Raw genomic sequence first — 13,989 nt, 5'->3', positions numbered from 1 at the left:
GAGCACTGATTCTTGTGCTGAGTCACTGCAATATTCCCTGTGTACTGTCTCTAATGCAGAGCTCACAGTGAGAAGCCTGCAGGACCAGCACCCACAAAGCACAGAGGCAGAAAAATATCACCTCAATCAACTGGGAAGCCAAGCAAGCACCTGCTTTCCCTGGTAAGTGGTGGCGGTGTGGCCCATCCAGGGGGCAAACCAGCAGCAGCTCCTAAGATCCATGCCATGCTGGAATTTAGGACACTTGGAAGGCAAGCAAGCACCACTTCTCCCTGGTAAGTGGTGGAGGTCTGGCAGAATGCTGCCCTTCCAGGGGGAGAACCAGCAGCACCTCCTGAGATCCACACCATGTGGGAACTTAGGACGCTGTGAAACCAAACAACTGGCCTGTCTCCCTACTAAGCAATAGTGAACCTACTGATGCATGGCCTAGAATCAAACATCCCACTTCCCTACCCCTCTTCTCCTGTCAACCCCCATTAGCAAAAGGGAACCAGAAATCTGAGTGTCTCCTGGGAAGCAGACCATAACAAATAAGGGGGACTTTCTTCTACTATCTCTTTGAAGGCGAATATTTTTATTTCTGTTTTGCTCTTTTCTGATTAATGGTATTGCTCTATTCAATATTCTGTTTTGATAAGTACTATAATGTTCGGTATTTCATCTCATTTTGATATACGTGTTTGAAAGAACAACTATTGGGGCTGGGGATTTAGCTCAGCAGCATAAGCAACTGCCTTGGAAGCAGACAGTCATGGGCTCGATCCCCGGTACTAATAAAAAGGAAGAAAGACAAAAAAAAAAAAAAGAACAACTATTATAAAGATAATAAAATATACTGTGATAACTATTACTGTTATCGCAGTGACCAGTTGTGAAGTTGTGTACCAATTTCACTGTATGATCTTAGTTGGCCTTATTCTGTTGTATTTTACCACTTTCAAAATTTAAAAAAAGAAAAAAAACTCATCAATCACTTTGATAGGCTGCAGATAATGTCTCTTCAAATCTCATTTAGGCCAGTGAGTACTTTGTTCTTAATATACTTCAGCAGCATTTTGAAACATGAATTTGGTTTCATAGAACAAAACATAAATAACATCCAATATGGTACACAAATAATAACTCAAATGTTAGTGGAAAATGCTGTTTTTAAAAAATAACTATATAAAATGGAACCAGGCCCAAGCTGTAATTTATAGCTCACTGTCACCAAGCGTTCACTTTCAATTCAGATATAAGGAATATATCTTGCGAGGCTGATGAAGGACTTCTTCCGTGAATTTGGGGCTATCCTAAGTTACAGAGCTGTCTAACATAGAGAAGCCCTGACTGTGACACCCCACAGACAAAGTGAAACTTGAAAAGAGACTGCATAAGACACCTGTGGTTTGGTTTTAAAAATTATAGCCATACAATATGGAAAAATTCCAACAATATTCAACACTTTCTGAGAAACAATGTGGATATCTTCCATACAACAAAGAAAACACTTTCATAGTTGGGTATTTAGCTCAGTAGCATGAACACCTGCCTGGAAAGCATAGGTCATGAGTTTGATCCTTGGTACAAAAAAAGTCCACATTTTACCTTCATGACACTGCGGCATAATTAGAGATAATCAAGATTAGATCTCAAGTATGGAACAGAAAATTCATGGGTTGACAAGGATGTGAAATACTGATTTTTGCCAGAGCTGGTGTTCATCACCTCAAGGAAGCAATCAGAACCCAACTTTAACTTCACACTTACTCTAAGAACTACCTGAATTTCAGTGAAGACCCTCTCTGTTGTATGTCCTGCTATTGGCTTCCTGCATTCTGTCAGTCACTTGCACATCCTTTCCACGCTCCTCTGATCCATCCTCAGCATGAAACCCTTCATGCCTAACTATTGATATCACTGCAAAATTTCTGTTTAGAGCTTCTCCTTTACACCACTTAGTAAATTCCACTGCAGAGCATTTCCATATTTAAACTGTCTATGAAAAACCAAGTCACTAAACCAGGTCTTAATTCAGAGATGACACACCTATTCCTTTCGATTCAGAAGGATATTACGTGTATATGTCCATGCAAATGCCTAAATTTCAAAATTTTTCGATGAGAATTTAACAGGTAGCTCTTTCTGGAATTTGTCCTTCACAAATTTTTATCCCGTCCTTGATAACACTTTCACATTTGCTTCATTTTTCTCAGACTTCAAAACTCTATGGCTGTTCTCACAAACCTAGTCTGTGAGCAAGGGTGCCACCTAAATAATTAAGTATGTTCAGAAATTATTTTGCACTGATCTGTATAATACACAGGAGTTCACCAGTTGTTTGGGAAGACTTTTTCCACTGAGGCACACTACTACACATCTCTGCATTCTCAGGAACTTTGCCACTACCTGTCATGAGGATGGAAATATGAGAACATAGTATAAATTGAGGAGATCACTATAAATACAAAAAAGCCCAAGTTTAAGTTGAGCCATTGTGGCTATGAGGCCCTGCATTACAAACATTAATAAACTCCGGACATTCTAGATCTGCTACTCTGAGGAAAGGGGGCAGAGAGCTAGCTCATTATTGCTCTACAAGCTACAAAAAGCACCATAGTCAGGGTCTTCCCAACTTCCTCTAGTGCCTAAGATTGAGGAGTTACCAGGCTAGCAATGAATTTCAAAGATGATACTTGAGTCTACTGCTGTCATAGTGAAGCCAGGGTACTGGGGACCCCAAATCACCCTTGCCAACAGCAAGAGACAAAAGGGACAGTGAATGACCCATGGTCAATGCTGGAGGACTTCAGGAGCTGAAGCTAACTAAATACCTGGGACTCCAGACACCGGAACTACTCCTAAATACTTGTAACTGGTTTTACCCAATCCACCCTACTTCTGGGCTCCCATCCACAAACTCACTATTCCATGGTTCCAGGATCTCTCAGGATCTTTGCTAATCAGGCTACAGGACATCAAAAGGACTAAATGAGATCGAGCAAGCATTTGGCTACCAGTATTATACTCAGAACAGATAAATCATGCTGAGACACTGGAAGAGACAGAATTCACAGCCAGCAATGGCCCACCTGATTGGACAGTTCATATAGCCTGCCCCTTCATCACTGATTGACTCCTGCTCTACTGCCTTCCTTCTGAGTCAACAATAAACAGGGAAAGGAACCCCTCCCTGCAAGACAGGATCCCAAATGATAGACTGTAGTGCAGAGACTTCTGGACCTGCCATTCTTCTACAGCGGTGAACTGAGCTAGACAGAGGAGTGTTTGTACTGAAGAGCGTTACCTCAGGCTTTTAATGTTCAAATCCATTTTATTTCAAGGATAAAAGAGCACATCAACTAAAATTGAATTTCAAAACATGTCAGAGGGCAACACTGGTATATACATTGCACATTGTCATCCCCAGATCACTCACCCAGAGCACAAGACATCTCTAATCAATTTTCAAAAAAGTACTGTTACAGGCACCTGAGTTACTTAAATACTCTTGACATGAACCAAGGCTAGGTCCTCCAAGGAGCTAATGCAGGAGACCAGATACCTTGCAACTATGGGGAAGACTGATACCTCATGCTATGGGCCAAGGCTCAAGACAATGATAAACAAATTCATCCATATTCTAAGGATAGATATTCTAAATAGTTCCCTAGCACTCTGAGGAAGTTAGGTGTCACCATTCAAAGAAATGTATCCTTATCCTAAAGACTGACATTCTAAATAGTTCCTGTTATACTGAGGAACTCAGATATCACCCTCCTAAACCCCTAAGGGAAGCGTCACAGCTGCCTAAGAATGCCTGCTTTCTATGTGACTCGCTTCCCCCTTTGCTCCCAATTTAATCAGCTTTTCCTGAACTTAATAATCCTATTGGGTACCATAGCTCTGACCCATCTTATGCCCATCTGCATTGTGAGTTCCTAGTTTTCCCCACCTTAAACTCATTTCACCACATGATTTTACTCCATAAAGGTCCCTAGAAAGGACAGTGCTTAGCAACCTGCTCAGGACCCCTTATCTCTCTCAGGCAGCTTTTTTTCTCTCAATAAGTACATTCTTTATTTTGATTTCTTCATTCCAATCAAAGGATGTACTTCAAAGTGTTTTACCCTAGAAACAATTACAGGACCTCATGGTGGTAGTTCAAAGTGGAAGAAGGTGAAATCAGGGATGCTTATTCATATGGCCACTTCCTCTATTCTCCTTAATTACAACTTCCTCTTTCTTTCCCAGGGTCCTAATGAAAATTCCAATCAGCTCTTGCATGACATCAATCTCCCCTCAAGCACCACATCCAGTCAAAAGTCACATATACCCCATAACCCCATAGTCAGTTGGAAAAAAAAAAGCCAAACCCCTGGGGGCTGTGGGCTCCTCTCCACATTGTTTAAGTAAAAGGCCACTTTTACATTTCTTATATTCTGCTTCTCTACTGTGCTAATTTATCTCCTCAGTAACTTCAGTAATCTAATCCATTTTAAACCTATCTCACCACACGATTTTATTCTATAAAATTCCTAGAAAAGACAGAGTCCTTTGCTACCAGCTCAGAACCCCTCTTGTTTCTCCCAGACAGAAGCTTTATGATAGGATTTTTGGTGTAGTAAAGAAGAGAATATTAAGTCAAAATGGCCTTTATTCTAAGAATATGGAGAGAACCCCATGACTACTGGGCGTCTGGCTTTTTCTTCTGGAAAAGTGTGGGTGGCATACAAGAAGTTTTTGACTTGATTGGTGGTTAAAGTTGTCCTTGCTGATATGCAAGTAGCTTATTGAGATTCCTTCCTTGCCACAGGTACCTTGAATAGGGAAAAGTGTTGTACTCTAAGAAAGTAGCTTCATCATTTTGTGTATTATAGCAAACCTGTACCGCGGCTTACTAAATGTTTTCTTTTCTTAACTGATATGTTAAGTGACCCAATTGATATGTTGAGCAATACTCTCCCCTGTAAAGAATTGCAAGAATTTCACTTAATTGAGATGTTAATCACAGAGCGGCCCTCTGCAAACAAGAAGAGTGGTGCTAAAACAAGCTAACAAGGGCTGTTAATCACGGGTAGGCGCCTCTAGTCTTCGCTAAAGAACTAAAAAAGACAAGAAGGCCCACTAATTTACACATTGTTTGAAGTAGTGTGTTTATATGCAGGGAGATTTGCCCATGAGTTTAACCTTTTTACCTAACCTTAGTTACTCTTCCCACAAGATAGATACTCGCCGTTTTCCTGTTCTGTAGCGCGCCTTATTGCCTCCCCCCCACCCACCTATCTGGGCCATAAAGAATTTGGGTTTCTGGTGACCTCTCCCCGACCTGGTGATGATCTGTCATAAAATGAGCCTGCCCCAATTTTAAGAACTGTTTAGCTTCAAAGAAATTACCGGGAAATACTGTGGCCCAAACCCCGATCGGTGCTTTCCTTTTGTTCTGTATGTATCAATGGGTTAGATATCAGATCTTTGTAAAACTTAAGTTCCAGCATCTCATAACTCGTGACCCCTTCGCACTCACTGGCGAAGACAAGCTGTCCTGGGATAATTAACTCTCCACTTTCTTCTCCAAATATTGCTGCAGACGTGCCACTCTGAGATAATGTCAGTCTGCAGGATGGGAGTAATTTGAGCAACACCAGGAACTCCCGGGATGGTCAGAGCTAAGTGGACAGCAATACAGTTTCCAGATGCGGGTCAACAGGTTTAATGGCCTTACAGGTTTCCTCCCCACTTTCCCTTACTTTTAAAAACCCCTTTCCCCAGTCTTGGGCGCGCAGTCTTTGGGTTGATCCAGGAGAGACTGTGCCGCCAGGACTGGCTCAATAAAGCCTTTGCCACTTAAGTTTTGGACTCTTGTTTCCGTGGACTTTATACCGGGGCCCACGTTATAACATTTGGGGGCTCGCCCTGGATGGAAGCAAGACTCCAGACTCATTTCCGAACATCTGAAAGTAAGTGCTCTGGAGGTTTTGTTTGGGCCGCGGTCAATTTGTAATTTTGAGGGGACGCCCTCAATTTGGGAGTGGGAACCACCCGAGGACAGAGTCAGTTGGTTTGTCGGACAAATTCTGTCCATCTGTGAATCTGCCCCGGGTGAGGAACCACTCCGTTCGGAAGGGGACGCCCTTAATTTGGGAAGTGAAGCCCCCGAGGACGGAGTCAATTGGTTTTTGCCATTTGTGACTCCGCCTGGGTGGGGAACCACTCCATTAGTTAAATTTGTTAATTCCTCCAGATCCCAAAATTTGACTAATTTTTGAGCAAAGGCCATTCTGCTGCAGCTTGTCTTGTCTTGTCTCGTCTTGTGTGTCGGTCTGTGTGTTCATTTGTTCTAATTGTTCCCCTTTTTGGTCACCTAACTCTAACAGAGCCTTCTTTCTTAGGAGCTCCTTCCTGGAATTCGGAGCGGGCAAAGGTGATTCCGACCGTTTGCCTAGTCTCTGTAGCTTTTCTGTTTAACCCTAACTTTGCCTTTTAAGTTTTTTTTCCAGCAAAACCAGCGACACCACCAGCTATGGGTCAGAACGAGTCCATTATGGGTCGGAACGAATCTGTTCCCAGCACTCCCCTTAGCCTTGTCATTGACCACTTTAAAGAATTCCAGAGGCGAGGTGGGAGATATGGGGAAAAGGTTCGCAAAGCCAGACTAACAACCTTTGTCACACAGGAGTGGCCCCTGGGGACCCAAGGAGTCTGGCCCCCTTTTGGGTCCTTTGATATGGAGACAGCTCGAGCGGTCCGCCAGTATGTATTTGGGCCCCCCGCTCACCCCGATCAGATTGTCTATATCCAGGCTTGGATAGATATAATCTATGATGCTCCCCCTTGGATTGGGCCACCTCCGAATGGAGTCCTAGCAGCCCTCAAACCGAAATCCAAGGCTGAAGAGGAGACCTCCAAGCCCAACGCACCTCCAGTCTTACCTCCGAGCGAAGACTTCTCCGACCCGCTAGACATCCTTCCCTTACCCCCTCCCCCGTATCCTGCCCCTGAGCCACAACCTGACTCCACCTCGCCCTCCCCGCCTCGGCCCATTCGAACCCGCCGCCACGCTCGCCCAGAGGGACCTCTGGAACAGGGCCACGAGGCAGCGCCACTGTGTCCTCTGCGGGAGGTCCCAGCCCCGAGTGGGGGCTCCATGTTTGTGTACACCCCCTTTTCTTTCTCTGACCTCTATAACTGGAAAAGTCAGAACCCCCCTTTCTCGAAGGACCCAGAATCTCTGATTAGCCTTATAGAGTCTGTTTTCTCCACCCACCTTCCCACTTGGGATGACTGCCAGCAGATCTTACGCATCCTTTTCACGGCTGAGGAAAGGATGCGAATCTGCGCTTTGGGGCAAAAGGGAGTCCGAGAACCGGATGGATCTCCATCCACTGATCGGCAACGAATTGAGCACTTGTTCCCCTCCTCCCGACCCGAGTGGGACCCTAACACGGATGCAGGTAAGAAGGCTCTCGATGAGTATCGCCTGAGGCTCTTAGATGCACTTCGTGCGGCTGCTAAGAAGCCCACCAACCTGTCCCGAGTGAGTGCAGTGCAGCAGTTAGCCGATGAGTCTCCAGCGGTGTTCTTAGAGCGCCTTTTAGAGACCTATAGATTATATACTCCAATCAATCCGATGGCACCCGAGAATGCACGAGCAATTAATATTGCTTTCGTGTCCCAGTTGGCCCCTGATATTAGGAGAAAGTTACAAAAGCTTGAGGGATTCGAGGGAATGCCTCTCAGCCAGTTGGTCGAGGTCGCACAAAAGGTTTTCAACAATAGGGAAACCTTGCAAGAAACAACAACCAAAAGGATGACTAAAGTACTGGAATTACTTTGCGAAAAAGAAGCCAAGAGGTCAGCTAGCCCTAGGAAAAAGGAAGCTCGAGGTAAGCGACCTCCTCTAGACAAAGAGCAATGTGCGTACTGTAAGGAGATGGGACATTGGCGTAAGGATTGTCCAAAGTTAAAGCCTAAGACAGAACGAGAGCCTAAGGCCCTGTTGTCTCAGAAATGAGGAGGTCAGGGCTCGCCGCCACCCCCCGAGCCCCGGATAACTCTCCAAGTGGGGGGGCAACCGGTGGACTTCCTAGTCGATACAGGAGCTACCTATTCTGTGCTGACTCAACCATTAGGAAAACTGACCAAGCAATCTGTCAATGTGATAGGAGCTACAGGGGGCCGAAAATCGTACCCAAAGGTGACAGCTAGTCTGGCTCGACCTGGACATAGACTGGTCCAACATGATTTTCTCTGGGTCCCTGAGTGCCCGGACCCCCTTTTAGGGCGGGACCTTCTACATAAATTACAGGTGCAAATTGACTTTGTTACGAATGAACCTAGACTGAAGCTAGGGACTGATACCCCCTCAAAATCGGAGGGTATTAGAGTGTTGGCTCTTGTCCCAGAAGGAGAAAGTTACCGCCTGCTGGGAAATTTGTCTGGTGCACCCGAGTTGTCACGGACTGACTTAGAATTAGAACTGCTGAACAAATGGAAACAGGAGATTCCAGAAGTCTGGGCAGAAAACAACCCTCCAGGGCTAGCAGTCAACCAAGTCCCCCATGTGGTAGAACTCTTGCCTCAGGCACGCCCCATCTGCTTAAGGCAATACCCAATAAGCCTGCAAGCCCGGAAAGGAATTAAAGTCCACATACAGAGACTAAGAGACAATGATATTCTCATTCCTTGTGTCTCTCCCTGGAACTCGCCCTTGCTCCCAGTTCAGAAACCGGGGACGAATGACTATCGCCCTGTACAGGATCTCCGAGAGGTTAATAGACGAGTGCTGACTCTACACCCAACAGTGCCAAATCCTTACACCCTGCTCAGCCTCCTTAATCCGGAGAACACCTGGTACTCTGTCCTGGACTTGAAGGATGCCTTCTTCACCCTGCCTCTTGCTCCGGTGAGTCAACCCCTATTTGCCTTCGAGTGGACTGACCCAGATACAGGGGTAAAGGAACAGCTGACCTGGACACGTTTACCTCAGGGCTACAAAAACTCTCCCACCCTTTTTGACGAGGCGTTAGCAAGAGATCTCTTAGGATTTAGAGAGGAACACCCCGAGATAGTGCTCCTTCAATATGTAGATGATTTGTTGATAGCCTCAACGTCCCTAGAAACATGTCAAGAGGCAACTGAGGAGTTGTTAAAGACTTTGGGACGATTAGGCTATAAAGTCTCGGCTAAAAAGGCTCAACTGTGTCGCCAGGCCGTGACTTACCTGGGCTATAAATTACAAGAAGGAAAGAGGACTTTATCAAAAGAAAGAATCCAGGCCATATTACAAATCCCATCCCCAGAAACTAAGAAACAGGTGCGGGAGTTTCTGGGAGCTGTCGGATACTGCAGACTATGGATTCTAAACTTTACTGAAATCGCTCGCCCATTGTATGACTCTTTAAAGGGAGAGACTCAAAAGTCGCTCGACTGGACAGATGAGTGCGAGCAGGCTTTCCAACAGCTCAAGCGAGCTCTGACTGAGGCTCCAGCCCTGGGGCTCCCTGATGTTACTAAACCCTTCACCTTGTTCGTAGATGAACTCAGAGGCATAGCAAAAGGGGTTCTAACTCAAGATATTGGCCCTTGGAAGAGACCTATAGCCTATCTTTCTAAAAGACTTGACCCAGTGGCAGGAGGGTGGCCTCCGTGCCTGAGAATTTTGGCCGCTGTGGCAATGCTACTCAAAGAGGCTAAGAAGCTCACTTTTGGACAAAAGATTTCTGTGGTAACCTCCCACAGCCTAGAGACTCTTATTAAAACCCCCCCAGAAAAATGGCTTTCAAATGCCAGAATTCTACACTATCAGGCCTTGCTTCTAGACCCAGAATCAGTAGTTTTCAAGACCTCCTCAGCTCTAAACCCAGCCACTCTCATGCCCGACGATAACCCAGAAAACCAACAGATGCCTCTCCATGAGTGTGCTGACATTCTCGAGTTACAGCAGAACTTGCGAGCTGATCTAACTGACCAGCCTTTTAAGGACGCTTACAATTATTTCACCGACGGAAGCAGTTTCATTCAGGACGGGAGGCGAGTGGCCGGCGCAGCAGTGACCACCGAGAAAGAGGTACTCTGGGCTAAGCAGTTAGAGCCTGGCACTTCTGCCCAAAAGGCAGAGCTCATTGCTCTGACAGAGGCATTAAAGCTAGCCTCAGGAAAGAGGGTAAACATCTACACAGACAGCAGATATGCTTTTGCTACTGTACATGTACATGGAGCTATTTACCATGAACGCGGTCTCTTGACCTCGGCCGGGACTAAGATTAAAAATGCCCCACAGATCCTAGACTTGCTAGCAGCTGTCTGGCTACCTCAGCAAGTCGCTATTATTCATTGCAAGGCACACCAAGTGGGAGATGACCCCATCATCATAGGAAACAATTTGGCCGATCAGGCTGCCCGAAAAATAGCAACCACATCAGAGGGGCCTGCAGAGGAAATGACTGCCCTGATGCTAGTCCCTCAAGCCTTGTCAGAGCCTGTTTATTCGAAGACAGATTTACAGCTAGCATCTCAACTTGGAGCCAAACCCCGCACTCCAGGGGGCTGGTATCAGCTGCCCGACAAGCGAGTGCTGTTACCCGAAGCACTAGGACGAGAGCTTTTGCAGCAAGCTCATCAGGCTACTCATTTAGGAGGAACTAAACTAGCAGAATTGTTCAGAGATCGATTTTTCATTCCAAAGCTCTCCAAACTAACTGCCTCTCTGAGCTCTAGATGTCCACAGTGTTTGTTGGTCAACCCAACCAGGAAACCTCCACTGGAAACCACCCGGTATCGAGGAACCTCCCCAGGAGAACACTGGGAAGTGGACTTCACGGATATGGTAAAACCTGGCTTACAGGGACACCGCTATCTCCTGGTGATGGTAGACACATTCACTGGCTGGGTAGAGGCCTTCCCCACTAAGTCTGAGTCAGCCCTGGTTATAGTTAAAAAGCTACTACATGAGATTATACCCCGATTTGGCCTCCCATTATCAATGGGGTCCGACAATGGCCCGGCTTTTATAGCCCAAGTTACTCAAAAGTTAGCCCAAGTATTAAAAATCAGTTGGAAACTCCATTGTGCCTATCGGCCACAAAGCTCGGGACAAGTAGAGCGCATGAACCGGACCATTAAGGACGCTTTGACTAAGCTGTCTTTAGAAACTGGTGACAATTGGGTGAGCCTTCTTCCCTTTGCATTGCTGAGGGCCAGATGCACCCCATATATTTCTCGGATCTCCCCCTTTGAGGCTATGTTCGGGAGACCCCCACCTATAGTTCCTAAGTTGTCAGAAGACAAATTAGCCGAAGTAACTAACCAAGATCTCATTAAGTCCTTACAGAGTCTCCAGCCTGTACTGACCTCAATTCACCGGCTGTTCAGACAAAAACATCCGAACCCCCCCTTGGGAACGCTGCCCCAAGCGTCAATTGAGCCAGGAACGTCGGTCCTGGTGCGACGACACCACCGGGATTCGCTTGAGCCGCGCTGGGAGGGACCGTTCACCGTGGTGCTCAGCACTCCCACCTCCGTCAAGGTAGCAGGAAAGACTGCGTGGATCCACCACACACAAGTCAAACCACTGGAAGCTACAGACGACGAAAAGGGTCCCCGATGGACAGTACAACGGACTGGTAACCCGTTAAAGTTAAAGTTTGTAAAGGACTCTCAGCCATAAAATTATGTCTGTACTATGGTATTTGGCTTGGTGCTCGATTATAATTGTAAACCCCGGGAATGGGGACTGGATTGTTTCAGACGAGAAAACTAAAAGGGAACTAGGGAGAGCTAAAGGCACGATAAATCAAGTCACCATTGACCTATGTATACTTTTCAATGGGATAATAATTAATGATGACAGCCCAACTGGCAGGGTAGGTGGGTCGGTCCACCGTAACCTCTGCTCGGGCCGTGGGCCTAAAGCTCTGCAAGTTATGTTCCAACTCAAGCAGGCATCCCTGTATGTATGTCCTAAAAACCAGCCTGACCCCAATTATAATGTGTACTGTGCCTCCGATCCAAAACATCAATATTGTTATTCGTGGTCATGTGTCACAGGAGGCCTAGATGGATACTATAACTCTGAAAAGTATCTCGCTGTCAAGTACATAGGAAACAAAAACTGTTATGGTGTTTATACTTGTAACCCAGTCCAGCTGACCTTTCTAAATCCAACGGATTTTAGGTGGCTGGGGCAGGGACTTACTTACGCTGTTAAAATTTATAAATATGGACATGATCCTGGAATTAGTATCAATATCTTATACAAGCCACCTAGAAAGCCTCCTGTAGTCATTTACAGGAGAGGACGCCGCCCAGTGACAGCCCCCACTCAGAAGGCACCCATTAATTTCCCACTCAGTCGACCCCGGAGGCACACTCCGACGACTAAAGTGACTGAGGCCACATGCAATGGGAGCATTTACCACACAGACCAGCCCCAGATAAAGCTGTGTAAATGGAGGGGGGAAGGGGGCATCCCATACTGGATAGAGATTAGAGTGCCTAGCCTCGATCCAACCTCGATGCAACCTTCAACAAGGGCTACAAAAACTGGTTTGAGAAGGTCTAGACGGGCACAGACTGAGCCCAAAGCCTCCGCCCCACCTTCAATGATAGCGGAAATATTCCAACCTTTGGAAGTAGCAGCTGAGCTACTTAACAGTTCCCTTGATAGCGATTTAAAAATCCCATGCTGGCTGTGTATGTCCCCAGAGCCCCCCTTCTATGAGGGCTACATCACGGTCACTGATAAACTAGCCTCTGATCCCTCTAGATGCAAAATGCTCCTTCCCCAATCGCTATGGAAAGGCACCAGTTTAGAGGGGATAACTGGTACCTGCATATATCATTTTAGCCACACAGGCCCTGAGTATTGCGACCTTTCTCACTCTTATCGCATCACAGGAGCTGGTGACGCTACTCCCCTAATAGCCCCGGCCAGCCATTGGTGGGCTTGTACTTCAGGATGGTTCCCTTGTATGATTTCAAAAAAGTTTGTTGTTGACCAGGATGAGGTGTGTGTACTAACCCAGGTTCTGCCTAGAATCTACTGGCACTCCGAGGAAGAAGGGAACCGGGTTCTCATCCCAGCCAGTCACCAGATCAATAAGAGAAGTCCAGCCCTCCCTATTATGGCTGGGATCAGTGTATTCTCAGCCCTCGGGATGAGTGCTGCGTCCATGGGAGTTAGCATACACCAATACAATATGCTATCCCAACAGGTAGATGAAGAAATAAAAAGAGTCCAAAATGCTATTGAGGCCTTAGAGAGTTCAATGGACTCATTAGCTGAAGTAGCTCTCCAAAATCGCAGAGGACTAGACCTCTTGCTAGCTGAAAAAGGAGGACTGTGCTTGGCCCTGGGAGAGCAATGCTGCTTGTACGCCAATAAGTCCGGGGTAGTTAGACAAAACTTAGCGGAACTCCAAAGAGGCATACAAGAAAGAGAGAGACTAAGACGAGGGGCTCTAGGGTGGGCAGAGCAAATGTTCTCTTTCCCACCGTGGATAACCAACATAATAGCGACCATAGCCGGTCCTATCATTGTGATTCTAGTGCTAGCTACTTTGGGCCCCTGCATAGTAAATAGGCTGACTGCATATGTCAAGCGTCAGGTACAAAGTATAAAATTAATGATGGTCAGGCAACAAGCGTATGAGCTTGTCCCCAGCAGACCTTAAGTACGGCCAAGGATTTGGCCCAGAAGTCACAACATCAGAGGGGAATGTTGTACTCTAAGAAAGTAGCTTCATCATTTTGTGTATTATAGCAAACCTGTACCGCGGCTTACTAAATGTTTTCTTTTCTTAACTGATATGTTAAGTGACCCAATTGATATGTTGAGCAATACTCTCCCCTGTAAAGAATTGCAAGAATTTCACTTAATTGAGATGTTAATCACGGAGCGGCCCTCTACAAACAAGAAGAGTGGTGCTAAAACAAGCTAACAAGGGCTGTTAATCACGGGTAGGCGCCTCTAGTCTTCGCTAAAGAACTAAAAAAGACAAGAAGGCC

The 13,989-nt window shown here is 46.1% G+C and overlaps 1 protein-coding gene across 1 annotated transcript in view; it reads right to left on the bottom strand.

Moving 5' to 3' along the window:
* LOC134474338 (zinc finger protein 709-like) overlaps positions 1 to 13,989 on the bottom strand; it is a 34,304-nt gene that overhangs the window by 13,613 nt on the left and 6,702 nt on the right. The window lies entirely within an intron of this gene.

Source organism: Cavia porcellus, unplaced genomic scaffold, assembly GCF_034190915.1.
Source record: "Cavia porcellus strain 051 isolate PalLab524CR breed Dunkin Hartley unplaced genomic scaffold, mCavPor4.1 scaffold_32, whole genome shotgun sequence".
Classification (NCBI taxonomy): Eukaryota; Metazoa; Chordata; class Mammalia; order Rodentia; family Caviidae; genus Cavia; species Cavia porcellus.
The sequence above is the reverse complement of the archived record's forward strand: the minus strand, read 5'-3'. Positions and strand labels throughout refer to the sequence as shown.